The 16644-nt window shown below is 36.5% G+C and overlaps 1 protein-coding gene across 1 annotated transcript in view; it reads left to right on the forward strand.

Annotated features, from left to right (window-relative positions):
- The window catches only part of LOC145681035 (relaxin receptor 2-like), a 1105974-nt gene that overhangs the window by 145253 nt on the left and 944077 nt on the right, over positions 1–16644 (forward strand). The gene's annotated exons all lie outside the window — the stretch shown is intronic.

Genomic DNA, 16644 nt, shown 5'->3' on the forward strand with positions numbered 1-16644 from the left:
TGCTGATATGTTGACAAAACTAGTGAAATTAATACCTTTATTCCTGTTTATCTAAAATATTCCAAATAATTTTTTCTCTCTCTTTTTTCTTTCCTTCTTTTTTTTACTTTTTTCCTCCCGAATTTTGCACCCCCCTTACTTCGGTGCCCGGGGCTGAGGGCCAGCTGGCTTCCCACCACCACCACGACACGGCACTGATTAATGTTGAAAAGATAGTTAACTGAAAATGATCTAAAAACTAGTTATTTAACTGAAAATGATCTAAAAACTGGCTACCTAACATATGCGTATAATATAATACAGAAAATCGAAAACAAAAATGATCGATTTCATTTACAGATTATTAGAACACTTTATCATCAGCATAACGCCCACAAGTACTAAATATGTTGTCCATTTATTATATGTATTGCGGCTCTTTGATCTAGAATTTATCAATTCACCTAATACTACATTTTAATTGAGGTCTCAGTTCTCCTGGAATTTGCTTTTTTTTTTTGGTCAATCTTTTCCAGGCGACTACTTCCTTACTTTTTTTTTATTGCTATTAAAATATTTTCCTATAATCCCTTTTAATAGAACCATTCATCGTCGTACTTATTTATCGTTGTAATTGTTAATGATGAGGCGTCGATTGAATGTCTGATATAAACAGTACTAACCTGTTTCTGCGCGTGAACAAAATTTTTAACTGCTGTAATTACAAAACGAATTGTACTTCACTAACATGTCCTGTTTGCTGATTAGTTTTACGTTTTGATAGTTTTAAAAGCTCATTGATTGTAATGGGATCTAAACAAGGATTCTCAATTAATTCGTACATCTTTTTAAACTCTACAGTAATGAAAAAGCAAATAGTGAAATCGAGAATATGGCTTATATTCTTATTCGTCGTATCAAATATGGAAAGGTTGTCATCCCCCTAAGGCAGCGTTTGTCAAACTGTAGTCCGCAAACAGAGTTAGACCTTCTGTCGTCTTTCACTTTTTTCTTCTTTTTCTAAATGAAATTTACAATAAAATATACTTAAAGGAATCTGTGTGTCACGGTTAGGAAAACAGAAATAACAATCAGTGTAATAAGTGTAATAAGTAGCCTAAATTTTTAATTTTTCTAGTTTTGGGTTCTTCCCAAGAAAAAAATTGGGTAAGCGTCTTGCCTCAATCATTAATCTAAATTGCTTGTCTTACCGTATATTATTTTAACCCATATTCTATTCACTACGTTCTTGTGAAATCCAAATTTAATCTATTTACGGTTAATGAATTTCTCAACTTGCGTTCTGACTTGAAGACGTTACGACATCAAAAATCCACCTAATTACCAGTAGCGGGTATAGCGAGGGGTCGGGGGAGCCTAGTCCCCCAGTTTTTTGAGTGATAAAAGTAATTTAAGGTATTATTTATACATTTTGAAAGTTTATAGTTTACTTAAACTCATGATATACCTATCATAGTCTGAGTTCTGACTGCCACTGCCCCCAGATTTTACCTTGTACATCCGCCACGACTAGATCTAGATCGTGCTGATCGCGAATGATGACATGGGCCTATTGGTTCAGTGGTTCAATGCTCGGGGGTCACCTCGCGTGCCGTTGACGATAGCTGACGTAAACAATAACGTTGTGTTGTTGAAAGAATAGCTGACTTCTTCCTAGGATTGTCTAGGAGAGAAATAACAATATTAACTGCGAGTTTTACGTTATGTCTTATGCTCTGAATGCAACATGATTATGTTGTTCTGTTGATGTCAGACTCTCGTGAGAGAGCACGTCACAATATTTTATAGGGATGGGCACGGGCGAGTTTTCATTGAAACTCGATTCGACTCGAAACAGGCATCTTTGAGCTTGACTCGAGAACTCGGCTCAAAAAATTTAATCCAACTCGACTCGAAATTCGACTCGAATTTGACTCGAGTTTCGAGTCGAGTCGAGCCAAATCGAGCCAAATGGTGCGTCTAGTTCCAAGTACTTCTTGAAGTATCCTACGTAGACCATATAATTATTATCAATCATACTTACTACAACTACTACTACTACTACTACTATTACTTATTATTATTATTATTATTATTATTATTATTATTATTATTATTATTATTATTATTATTATTATTATTATTATTATTATTATTATTAAAACAACACCGTGTATCAACATGAAAGATAGGTGATTTGTATCTCAACACTTAAAACTAGTTGACTGCTGACCTCAATAGTTGGGAAATCTAGAAGGCAAGGATACCATTCACGAGCTTCTGGGTTTGAGTTCCGGAGGAGCAAGTATTCGAGCTCGAGCAAAAAATTGTTAAAAGTTATAGGGCGTCGACCAAACATGTTCAAAACTGTTCGGCCGGATTTAGGATTGTCAACGGCTCGAACGGCTTCGCTCACAGCTCATTCACTATCGAGCCGAGCCAACAGGTCACCCAACCGGGCTGGCTCGAGCCGATGGCTCACCTGAGCCGATCGGTGCCTCATCCTAACCAAGCCGGCTCGAGCTGTTCGCTCAGTTGAATCGAGCTGAGCCGGTTGACATCACTACCCAGGTTCGGCTTCTGCTTGGGCTCAAAATTTCGACCGTGCAAGTCTCAATCTTGATGATAAGAATATCTACTTATATTGGTGCTCACGACATTTGAGGCTGTCTCGTTATAAAAATACATTGTCGTCTCGTTAATCGAGACGAGATGAGATGCGAGCAACACTAAATATATAATCTCATGAGCAATACTAAAAATAGTCCTCATTACTGCTTACATTTCTCATGGCTTTCGCTTCCCAGTGTAATTAGGCAATGATTTCAAAACGAGTTAAAACGAGGTGAATGAGCGAGCTATTTATCAAGCTCGACTCGACTCGAAACTCGACCTCAAAACAGTGATTCGGCTCGGAACTCGACTCGAGAAAGTTACCTTTGATTCGACTCGAAACTCGACTCGAATTCGCTTCGAGTTTCGAGTCGAGTCTAGTTTTAGCTCGACTCGTGCCCATCCCTAATATTTTATAGAGTGAATAAAGTAATAAATTCCATAAAATGTTAATTCGGAAAGATAAAATGAAAGAAGAAATTGCTTATGTAGTTTCCGTACTCTTCGATTCTCAACTGTTGCATGTAATTCGAAATTCACTTGAATATTATGGTTTTGGACTGAGGCAATCAGGACAGTTCAATCTGAGACAATCAGGACATGCCTTAATGACCACTTGTGGTCCGCGGACCGCAGTGTAAGAAAGGCTGTCTTAACAGATGTAGTTAAATTAAAAAGTATCGCCATGAGAAATAATTTGGAAAACATAATAATGTGATTCTTTTTTTTTTTTTTTTTTTTTAATGAGAGGGCAGTGTCCTTTACTCTTATTCTTGGCTCCTGTAGTCTAAACCAAGAGTTTACGAAGTCAATGAAAACATCTTTTTACGATTCATTTCGACGTCTGTGAGAAAGAAAGGGGCCACCTTTTTTTTCTGTTGTTGTTCCGTTAATAAACAATAGAAAATGGCCAACAGTAAGATTATATTTACAGAGGGAAAAGAAAAAAAAAGAGGAGAAAGCGAAAAACCGAAGTGGAAAGCGATGTCAAACCAATTATCAGATAAATTAACAAACCAATAGAAAAGTAAATAAAACTCTCCTGTTCCTTCCAGGCAGACACGCGCCAATAGATTTACTTGTCAAAATTTGTACTATTGTATATATATTGTAAACAAGAACAAAACAGCTTTGTAACGGTTTCCTAAGTTGTGCTATGTTTTAGGATATCTCTTTTTAGTGTTACATCTTTCTTCATGGTCCAGTAGCGAAAATAGGATTACGTATTTTATAGGCGAGTGTATTGAGGGGCCACTAAAATTTTGAAGGAGTGATTCGTATATTATATAATTTATTGTTTAAATTTAACATTCCACGATTATACATCGATTAGGAATAGAATTAGGAATTCAATTTCTGGGGTTTCGGCATTTATAGTCATGTTAGCCCGTCACGTATGAGGAGTGACGTACCTCGGCGATTGCGCTGCTCGTTGAATTGGGGAAGAAGAAAGGAATGGGGAAGGAATTAAGAGGCCTGGGACAGTTATGTGAGGTACAACACCGGTATTTGCTTGCTGTGAATGAGAAAACCCAGAAAAACTCATTCAGGATAGTTGGTCTGGAAGAAACTTTCATACTTTTTCGATCGAGTGTCCCCTGGGAATCGAATCCGCAACCGCTCACACCAAGGACGAGAACATTAACGACTACACTACGCAGAGCTACGATTATGCACATAGCCTAAGAGACTCGGTGACGATAATGATGCACGTAGAATGACAAAGCTAGAAGGAAACGGGAGAATTCCAGTAAAACCAGCCCATTCACGGGGTATTTGTACACCATTAAAAGCACTTGCCGCGAGCTGAGATCGAACGCACTCCACGCACCAGAGATTCGCGCTCTACCACTGATCTACCGCAGCCCCTCCCCCCCAAAAAATATACAGGGTGTTTCAAAACAACACCGACAACGTTTGGGAGGTTATTCCTGATACCAAAATAAGACGAAAAGTATAGACCAACCTGGGTGCGCAAATGCTTCCTTTGGAGTTATAGGCTGCGGAAAACATGAAAAAATGAAATTTAAAGGCCCATAGCTCCAAAGCTATGGGACCTACCGTAGTCGGGTCAAGACTTTACTAAGGAACTAATATGTGCTCTTTCCAAAAATGCATGTTTCAGAATCCTGCAGTGCTTCCGCAACAATTTTTATAGAGGTAGTTAGTGAGTACTTCAGATTATATGCCCGTAACGAAATTGCCTGTACAAAAATTGTTGCATGAGAATCTTAGGATTCTGAAACATGTATTTTTGGACAGAGCACATATTAGTTCCTAAGTAAAGTCTTGACCCGACTACGGTAGGTCCCATAGTTTTAGAGCTATGGACCTCTAAAGTTCATTTTTTTTTTCATGTTTTCGGTAGCCTATAACTCCGAAAGGAAGCATTTGTGCACCCAGGTTGGTCTATACTTTTCGTCTTATTTTTGTGTCAGGAATCACCTCCCAAACGTTGTCCGTGTTGTTTTGAAACACCCTTTATAAATAAAAGAATTACAATATAATTCTATAGCGCACCTTACAATAAAAACTCATTATATTAAACGATCTTTATTCTGGTTGTCAACTTGAAGGTTGGTACTTTAGGGATTGTCCATACTTGAGATTACATTAATATAATTTTCAATGTTTGATAGTAACACGAAAATATTTATCGACCAGTACTACATTTTCATTATTTTAGTTAGTAGTAACATGTCTATTACTGAGAAGGAAAGCATGTTTTCGAGCATGAGGACTGATCTCTTTGGATCCTCCTCTATATCTCCGTCAGTCAGGGTGGTTTATCAGTAAAGATCTCATCAATTGTATAAAGATCTCTTTCAATTTCAAATCGTCTGATTTTCTAGTTAACAACTTTGTGTCCATATATTTTTTTCTAGTCGTTCTACTGTTTTGTTTTACTTCATCTTTCCAGCAGTTCTTCCATAATCATTTACCTACGTTTATTAACTGTTTCCTTTAGCCTATGGAGAATAATCGTGGATATACTGCTCTACTTATTGACATCCTTAAAATCTATCAATGTTCAGTAAGTTGTCCTCTATACCGTTACAAAGTCCGGATATTCTACCTTATTTGAGTGTCCATGGATGGAATGTTCTGGGGACGAGGTGCTTCAATGGTAGGTGTGGTGCTTATTACCACGGGTGCTGCCTGACACAACCACTTTTTGCTGCTCAATTCTACGATTTATTATTATTATTATTATTATTATTATTATTATTATTATTATTATTATTATTATTATTATTATTATTATTATTATTATTATTGTAATAACATATTCCAAATATAACTCTATTTCAAACTTTTCTCTCTATTCAATTTTCTATCAGTTTTGAAATTCAGTGTTGATTGGAATATTTTATTGTCACCAATAATAATAATAATAAAGAAAGAGAAGAGAATAAAAATAATAATAATGATTAAGAAAATGGTTATATTCTAAACTAAACTTGAATAATAATATTATAAACTTACAAAACCCACGTGTTTGCTCGGACTACAGCTTCGCACTTCTTAAACCCACAATTCTACCAATTTCAAGTTTCTTTTCCTAATTCAACTATGTAAAACATAAGATTTTCTATCCCAAGAAAACACCCATTTAAATAACATGGGAATTTATTCATCCCCCCACCCTTTGGACACCTTAAAACAGAAATATTCACTTTTGGAAATTTTCCTGTAGGTTAGTCTCGGAAGCCTACAAGCATGCGAAATTCCATTATTCTAATCCTACCCGAAGTGCCTAAGCATTTTCGAGTGTAGGTCCCCATAAAACCACTCTAGAGTTGGAAATTTTTATTTTTGGTGATTTACTAAGGTAACGCTAACAAAAACGTACAAGTATACCGAATTTCAAATTTTTATTCCAATTCCAAGTACGTAAAATATGAGATTATAGGTCCAGAGAAAGGCCTCATAAATAACATGGGGAATTTCTTCATTCCCCTTTAGACTCCCTAAAAATTTAAAATATTCACTTTTGGCAATTTTCCTGTGGGTTAGTCCCAAAAAGCTACAAACATGCGAAATTTAACCATTGTAGTCCTACAGGAAGTGCCCAATAAATTTTGTGATGTAGAAGATGTCCCATATAAATAACATGTGGAAGATTTTTCAGTTCTCCATAAAACAACTGTAAAGTTGGATGACAAAAAAGGCCCATTTAAATAACATGGGGAATTTCTTCATTTCCCCTGTAGACCCCATAAAAATGTAAAACATTTACTTTTGGCAATTTTCCTGTGGGTAGTACCGAAAAGCTACGATTATGCCAAATTTGATGATTGTAGCCCTACAGGAAGTGCCAAATAATTTTGGGGTGTAGAAGTTGTCCCATATAAATAACATGGGGAGGATTTTTCAATTGCTCATAAAACTCCAATAAAGTAGGGAATTTTTATTTTTGGTGATCTACTTAGGTAACGCTAACAAAAAAACATACAAGCATACCGAATTTCAAGTTTTTATTTCAATTCCAAGTACCTAAAACATGAGATTATATGACTAGAAAAAAGACCTATTTAAGTAACATGGGGAATTTCTTCATCCCTCTTTTAGATTCTCACAAAATTAAAAATATTCACTTTTGGCAATTTTCTTGTGGATTAGTTCTAAAAGCTACAATCATGTCAAATTAAACTTTTCACGTTAACCAGAAGTACGTTATTTTATGTCAATTCATGTGGTAGATAGAATTTTAGTTAAACCGTAAACTGTAACGATATTTGATTGTTTCTTATTGAACTATAATATAAAATGTTATAATTAAAATTGTACCACAAAATTTGTATAATTCTGAAATTAGTTGAACACTGATGATGAACGCAGTCAGTGCGTTTGAAGCGTTCAAATAAAATAAATAAAACACAGGTGGAATACAAAAAATTAATTTTAAAAATATATAGATATCTCTGTGAAAATTGTATGGAATATATAAATTTGCACTACATTTTAAATTAAAGAAACAATTTGGATTAGTGATCTAAAAACTAAATTTGTACACCGATTTTATTTGGGATTCTGTTTTTCGTATAATCTATTATACGTATAAGCCAGAAAATATTGGCGTTAAGTTGTATAGTGTCATTAGTTTATTAGCGTCTATTTGGATATATGGGCACATAAGTTGTACTTTCAACTGTATATAGGAATCTCGTACATTTAAGAAGATCCCGCTTCTTCAACTTGCTTTAGAAATATTAATATGAGAATTTTGCTTTCTAATATATAGTAGATTATTCTGGTAATCCTGGACTTGTTCACGGAAACACACACACAAATGTACGTAAAGACTTATTATATATTCCTAGTTTTAAAATGTGCAAGATATCTTATCTACTACGAAGTATTTTGTAGTTGCTCTCACATAAAAATTAACTGTTTCGGAAATATTCATAATTAAAGAGAAAAGTTATGCAAACAAACGGCGATGAAGTGTGATTTCTTTCGTAACACATTCCCCCCTCCGGCCGACACACTCTCTCCAATACATGGAGAAGCTAGATCTGCGCCCTTATATGCTTCTTTCGTTACCTGTGGTTGCACCTAGATCTCTCCTCTTCCAGGAGATCGTTGCTCCAGGTAAGACAGTCACAGACGAACGAAGACTGAACGAGAGGCCAGTTTTTTCGAGGGCACCGTACAGAGTGTGGAAGTATCTTAGTGTTTGCTTGTGAACTGTTTTGTTTTGTATGAAACTCGTGTGTGTATTTCTCAGTATCTGTTCACTTTTGTGGCTCCTTTAGTTTTAAGTGACAATTTGCGGATTATAATCTCCCTTGTAACATTTAATACATTGTGTGACTTGGTGTGCAATACGTTGGTTGTTATCGAGATATTGGCAACGTCATCACAGGTAGGTCACCATGCGTATCTTTTAATATCGTAGTTTATATGAAGGTTCATAAATCTAGGGCTACCAGGAAGTGGCTGGCGGACGCGCGGCAAAACAATTCTAACGGTGCGTTTCGGTCGTTTGGATCTGGTGCCCCTGCGTTTATGTATTTGGAATACTTTTGACATAATATTAATATATGGAAAGTGTTTTAAATTTTTGTTATTGCTACAAGGTTAGATTTCTTTAAATGATTAATTTTCGATATTAGTGAAAAACATTTAACGACTTGAGACTATTCAAATAAATTATTCATACCGCCTGTCGTAGAAAACAGAAATACGGGGAACATAAGAGGTACTGCATCCCGCAAGATTTCTAATATTGCGAAGTGCATTTTCTTAATCTGCACGATTATTTAGGCACTTCATTTGCATATTTCTGTGCGTTATTTCTTGGTTTTATACAGATGAGTAATGACAGAATTATGTCTAAAAGTCCTCTTTTATTTAATAAAGTATATCAAATGACACAAATCGATGTGTTTATCCGTTTTGTGTTCTTTACAGTGAATATGCACTGTAAGTATCCAAAACAGCTCTGCTGGAGATTTGAATCCCAACTAGACAAAATGTGTTACCTCTCTGAAGGTTTTCTGACACGTGCTAATCGTCGTATTTCCAGCAGGCTTTGAATTTGAACCTATAAGCGAATGCGATAGCAAGTGCAATAAGCATGAACAAGTCATAATAATAATATCGAGATTCGAAGACAGTAACTATGCTAACACTTTTAATAGCTTCCAAACAGTGAGCTAGAAAACCACAAAAATGGTAATGCACGTAATCGAACTATAATCTGGCTTACGGGACAACCCAACAGTTCCGTTTAGATAATAATTATAGGCAAAATTTCAATTAAATTTACTTTAAACCATCCCAAAAATGATGGCAATACACATGGTCAAAATAAAAACCATCTGGCCGAAAAGCCGTGCTACCAGGAAGTTTAGTCAATTATTATAGAAAAAACATCAAGTAAATTAATCTCAAAACATCCTCATTGCGAATCGATTGATTGGAGATACTTACGGTATATTAATGTCTCGTTTGCGAGATGGGCGGATATAGATGAAGGAAAAGAGGGAATATATAATATTAAAAAATAAAAGTAAAAATAAAAATGGTATTAGGAGTCAGTTTTATTCAAATGGCCTTATGTACGTATATAAATTTTACCTTGATACTCAGGTTTTGCTAATCTTCACATGGGAGATACGAGATCATGGAGTGTATTGAATTCATCGCCTGCAGTAATAACGATTTTTTTTTTTTTGGCTAAATAATGATAAAAACATATTAGCGATGTCCATAGGACGAGTAGAACATTTTTTTTTTTTAATTTGAGGCGAGATGAGGAATTTGTTGAGGCTCGGGACAGTGGCGGATCTATCGAGTGACAATTTAATTTAAGCTATTATTTTTATATTTTTAAGGTTTATGGTAAACTCATGATATACCTTCATAGTCTGGGGTCTAGCTGCCCCCCTCCCCTTCAGTTTTTACCTTCTAGATCCGCCGCTGTCTCGAGAGCAACACAAATTCACCCAATTTAAGATCTCGTAGTATAAATGCCATAAATTGATAAAATGATTGCACGAACATAAAGAAGAGCCTTTATCAACGCTTAAAGATGCGCAATACACTCTAATAATTAATATAGTTTAACAGTAGCGTACGCAGGAATTTATTTCGGGGGTCCAAACTCAATATGAGGGTATTTTATATTAAAATTCCTAAAATTGCCCCTAAAATTAAGCTAAATTTACACAAAAGTCGAAATTTCGGGGGGTCCGGACCCCCAGACCCCACTCCCTGCGTACATCCCTAAGTTTAAATGTTATTGTATGACACTCTTCGTTCCGGAAAATGTTTCTCTTTAATGTTTTGTAGTTCAGTAACAAATTGGCTCGTCAGTCGCGTGCATTATAGCCATTTTTTGTCTTTGGGGGACACTTCCGCCCCCCGGAGAAGACTAAAATAATACGACTATAATATAATAATAAATAGAATAGTACCAGCAATCCGCCCCGAAATACTAAGTGTCCCCTCCCCCTCCCGGAACATTTTTTCTGAAAGAACGACTGGAGACGAGAAGTCCAGATAAATGTTTCCAACAAAACCGGCTTCTAATGAAGACCTGTATTTGGATTTCATTTAATTGAAGATTTTGCTACTCTGTGCTGGGTCAACACCAAAGCTTACTTGCTTGTTTTCTATTGGCAATCGACGCGTGAGTTGCTTAGAATGAAAAATGTGAAGTTGATATCTCCCCGAGTTTCTGACACGTACAACAGGCCTAACAAAGTTCTAAAATTTTAGCATTTACCGGTTCCGCATTCGAATCTCTGAATTATTAATACCACTCTCCATTCCAAGATTATAAATCTTCACTAAATTTAGGGCCATCCTTTGGGTGGAGCAAGTGGGAAAGTTGCCCCAGGCGCAGGCTTGAGTGTGTAACATATGATGAAATGGTTGGACAATTCAGGAAAGCTTACAAGTGCACTTATTTCTAATTCATTCGTTACATTCAAAATACTTAGAGATGATGAACCATTTGTAAGACATTTCTCCGACTATACTAATAATGTCACAGGTGCAGCCAGTGCCGAATTTACATATAAGCTAAACAAGCTATAGCTTAGGGCCCAACTCACTTGGGGGCCCAAAAAAATTTAAAGAAAAAAACTGATTGTAATGTAATTTCTGAATAACAAGAAAAAGTAAATAAGATAAACCTTACATACAATAATGGTGTTTTGTATTGTTATGTGCTAGGCTTTTATGAAGCAAGTAATAGGGCTCTATTTTTCAGCCCCACTTGTAATGAGATCCCTGTTATCCAGCCCCGCTTATAATGGAGTCCCCTTTTCCCATGCTTGAAATGGGCCCTTGTTTCCATTTAGATATACTTTAGAACCATAAATTACCATATAGCATATATTCAAACCTAAAAACGGCGACATTTTGTCGCTGGAAAAAGAAAGCTTGACATATAAAGGGCCCCTTTCAATAATTTAGGGACCTATCAAACCTATATCCAGCGCTGAGTGCAGCCATAAAGGAATACCACTGTCATTGATATTCAAGTGTCAAAGTAGATGCAAATTAATTTATTCGTGCTTCATATGGAGCTCTCACCTGCATCATTAATTTACTATTGCAACCCTGGACTTAAGTCGTCAGAGTTGATCTCATGGATGAGTTATGTTATTTTACTTTTTATACTACTTAATTAGTTAATTGGAGTTTTGCATCCCCTTTTCAGCACCAAAGCTATAAAATACGTGACGTGCTGCTCACGGTAGGATTCAAACAATTACGTTGCGCGCACAGAAAGCAGGCGCATAACTAGTTGACTACTAAGAGGCACTTCTTATTTTTAGTGTTGCCACGAGACGGGACATTTCTCGTGTCTCGTCTCGTCTCGTCTCGTAAACGAGACGAGACACGAGACGAGACAGAACCCTTTTAGACGAGACACGAGACGAGACAGACTACTTTTCTCGTCTCGAAAACGAGACGAGACACGAGACGAGACGGGACGTCTCGTGAAATGTCTCGTCTCGTCTCGTGTCTCGAAAATCAAAACGCTGGCGGGAATGGACAAGATTGAAATTGCCAGTGGTCATATAGATTGCAAAAGGAAATTCCCCTTTGTGAGAAAACATGTTGAAAAGCCTTCATAGAAAAGTGTCCTCTGTCTATTGAATGAAACAATCGTGATACGTGAGCTTCCAGGAATATCATCCTTAATCTCTTGTCCCAAATTCTCCTTGCTGTAAACCAAGGATTTTTCATTTTTTTTTTCATTTCTGGCTGGAATGATGACAAACGAAACAAAGACAGGGAAGATTTTTACAAGGTCAAGAAACCGAACTACCACCACCAGCTATTCAATTTGAAAACTGGGTAAGGTCTATACTCATCACAGGCTGTAGTTGAAAGTTCTGGCTGAGATGGCAAAAAGAAACAGACAACACTTGTCTTTATTCCCTGGTGGCGCGGCGGTATTCTTTTTACTAAATGAACTGAAAACGGCAATTGAAGTACATCTTGCAACTAAAGTTTTGTCCTCTCTCTCTCCCTCTCTCTCCCTCCCTCCCTCACACACACACACACACACACACACACTTAAAAATACGCTTTTACCGTTTTACCAATCGCCCGCTTACAGCAGTCATGTTGAAAAATTCACATCTTCGTTTGGAAGCCGGCGAAGGACAAAGAAAGCAAACATATTGTCGACGAACCCTTCAAATTGTTTGCTTTCAGCAAATTTATGGTACCCCTATAGTAACAATAACCCTGGAGCTGAAGAGGTTTTACAGGGGGGCCTTCCTTTTGTTACGCGGAAATGTTTTATCTGACCAGAGTGCGAAATTGCCCTCTGCTTCTATGTTGGGAGGAGAAGAATACTTCACTTTCCTAGTGAAAAATATTCATTATGACCTGAATTATCTTCAAAAATGTTTTCTTACAGGCGCATTAAGCCTTTCGAACTTAATAAATGTAAAGAACATTTGGTATGATATTCATGGAACTCCGTTGAAAGCAGAAAATATTATGACAATGATCAAAATTCGAACATTGAAGAACATAATTAACAGAAAAGAAATAGGATACCCAAACCATATTTTTAACCCTGCTATAAAATGTATATCCTATATTTTTACTAATTCCGTACTCCCATGAAAGTAACCTGGCCAGGATATTCTCTCCAAATTTTTCAGACTGAAATCCGTTTATTCCGTACGATTTCGCCCCCTGACACAATACGGAAAAACAAATGCTGTTAAAATCCATACACATGACCCTTCCGGGACTCAACCCGTGGCCTTCAAGCCGATGGTCTATCACCGCAGACTGCTCGGTTTGGTATGAAGATGTACGTTGTATGATTACGAATAGATCACGACAATATAAGAAACTTTAATCCAAAATGGCCACCCAAAAATCCTTTTTTTAGACCACAAGCTAATCTGGGTATACTGTCATGAGTTTGTTACACAAACGGGACAACCACCATATAGGGGCACACACCCCGCGGGTATGGGAAGAGATTTGTACCATGGAGGTGTAGACTGGCCCCAAGCATTCTTTCCTCCGATGTGTCAAATAGAGCTTACTGTGCAGTAACCTATAAAATTTCAATCAAATACTTTCCATTACTCAATAAAATTATTTGGTTCCAAGCCTTTTTAATATATATATATATATATATATATATATATATATATATATATATATATATATATATATATATATATATATATATATATATATATATATGTGTGTGTGTGTGTGTGTGTGTGTGTGTGTAATAATTGCAACAAATCTAAACATGCTAAAATGGAAAGTAGTTTTTGGATTGGTATGGGTTAACACTGTGAAACCTAAAGGCTGGAATATATGAAACCAAAGTGTACACACACATCTATCTATCTAATATATATATATATACCGACACTATAAAGCAAGTGGGCCTCTATATGGTGGTTGGTAGTATACGGTAGTGTCGGGGATGGTGACACCTTTACATCGGACTTTGCTTGTCGTGAAAACATCATTTGACATTAGTGTCTTCATCTTCCACGTACCTATGAGCAATTTACTATATATTCGTGTATTGAAACTGGTAAAACAAATTTCAATGTTTCAAAATGTTAAAAAAAAAATAAATAAATAAATAAAAGGCCAGGGTCGAGAAGCCTCAGACAACTAACAGCAGAGATATATTATCTTGTAAACTATTTGCCCTTACCTTGTCAGCTTATTTGAATTTATTTTTAAGACCTTCAGGCAACTTTGGCCCACTCCGAATAGATAATGATGGGGAAATTAGTGGAATGAAGAAAGTGATAGGATACAAGACAACTTCGAGAAAACACACACACACACACTCCATGTTTGTCCACCACAAAGCTCACATGGCACTAACCGAGATCGAACCGACTACCACACACACCAGAGGTAAATGCTTCACGGTGTAGCTACCGTGACCAGAGATGGAGTGGATCAATGGGTCAAGTGGGTCAAGTTTTCTAAATGGATCAGTGGGTCGTGGGTCAACAGCATGCGACCCACCACCCACCATGACCCACTGTGACCCACCACCCACCGTGACCCACTGCGACCCACCACCCACCATGGCCCACTGTGACCCACCACCCACCGTGACCCACTGCGACCCACCACCCACCATGACCCACTGCGACCCACCACCCACCGTGACCCACTGCGACCTACCGACTCAGTATGATCTACCGACCCTCTCTGCTCACTGCATTGTAGAGAGTATCTTCTGAAGACTGGTAAATTTGTCTCCGTTTTACTTTCAAGACCTTCATTTCCCTTTCTTTTCCACTTGTTTCTGTCTACTTCCCTAAGGTGAGTATATCTAACCAAGTGAAAAAAGAACTTCGGGCACTTTTGGATATTAATATTTTAATAGTAATAATAGCAATAGGACTTACACTACAACTTGGCTTTCAAGACCTGTGGGTTTTTAGAGCTAACTACTGGAAAAAATCACTGTTGAATCACTGTAATATATAAATTATTTATAAAAAAATTGAATGTAACTATGTGTGCCTGATCATCACGGTCAAATTGCAAAGTCAAATGAAATTACTTTTGGTATATAGTTAGGCCTTAAGCCAAATTAGGATGTTATATTGCTTTTATTATAATGCATAATATCCTAAGGAGGTAGTGAGGATCCGAATTTTTGCGAAACAAAATGAGTATCTCGCAAGCCGTTAAACTTACGGAGCTGAAATTAAGTGTATTAACTCTTTATTGAAAATAAACAGAATGTGTCCTAGCATTTTTTAAAATGCTCCTTTATGTGGGGAGGGGGGCGCACTTTCTATACATGGAAAATTGGTAGTGAATTGGTTTGTAAAAAGGATCGAAAACGATCGATGTTATTTCAGAAAAAAAATCAGAAACAAAAAATACAGTGCTTGGCTTCATATATAAATTGCTTTCTGCTATAATAATTGCTGAAGCTTATGTTTATTATATGGAGCGCTCACAGCACAGGATAATCAACCCATAAAGTTGTGAGAAAAATAGACATAAAATTTGTAGTGTAAGCTTAATTACACGGAAATTTGAAATTTGGATTGTACGCATAATTGTATGGAAAATTTACTTTCTTCCCTTTACGTTGGTCTACTTACTTTGATTTGGAACTTCGAAATTTCATCCTTTTTCCACTGAGAAGTATTGATAATTCAACAAGGAAATAATTATACTATGATAATTTAACTGAAACTCATCGTAATTTGGCACATGGCAAACAGCAGTGTGGTAATTGAAGTTGAAGAAGGAGGGAAATTCCCATTCACCTCTGAATACTTTCCAGAAACCTCGTTCCCTTTCGCTTTCTAGACGGGGGAACGAACTTGGTAATGGTATCAAACCTTCATGTGTAATTACAAAAAATAAATTTATAAACAAATAAGAAATCATCAGTTTAGCGGGCTTTAATTGATAATTTATTCACAAGATTCTCCACAAGCTCAAAGTAGACAAGCTAGTTATTTCTTGGCTGAAGGATGAACATCATTCCACTGCGGATGATTTACCGCCAGAAATTTACCAACAGGAAATAAATCCTATTTCAGATTTGTTTTAAGGTGGGAAATTACGAGTTACGGAAAATGTATACTTGTATTACTAATGGCTTATTTGTGTTATTCAACTTTGTACCTACTTTTTAGTAACTCTCTTCTTTGGTTTAGGTAAACTACGTTTCAATAAATATTCATAATAATTGTAATTATGCATATTTGTAACTTAAATTTAACGAATACTCTCTTAGCAAGAATAGCAACAATACTCTCTTAGTACAAGTATATTTTAGGCACACACTAATTTCCCCCCACCTCAAACTGTTTCCTCACTGACAAACACTTTACCTTTTTATATCGTAAAGGTCAGATCCACCGTTATTGTAACAGAGTGGTGCTTAAGCGATTGACTAGAAATTCAAACTCCGATTAGTGACAATGTCAGTCTTGTTTTATTACAAGTGTAAACTCTTTAGTCAGTTCAGAAGAGGCCGTGGATCGTGTTCAGACTTCATGACGATAGATTTTGGTGAGTCAGACTAGATCAAAGTGGATGAGAGTG

This window comes from Thermobia domestica, chromosome 3 (assembly GCF_964235325.1).
Source record: "Thermobia domestica chromosome 3, izTheDome1.hap1.1, whole genome shotgun sequence".
Lineage (NCBI taxonomy): Eukaryota > Metazoa > Arthropoda > Insecta > Zygentoma > Lepismatidae > Thermobia > Thermobia domestica.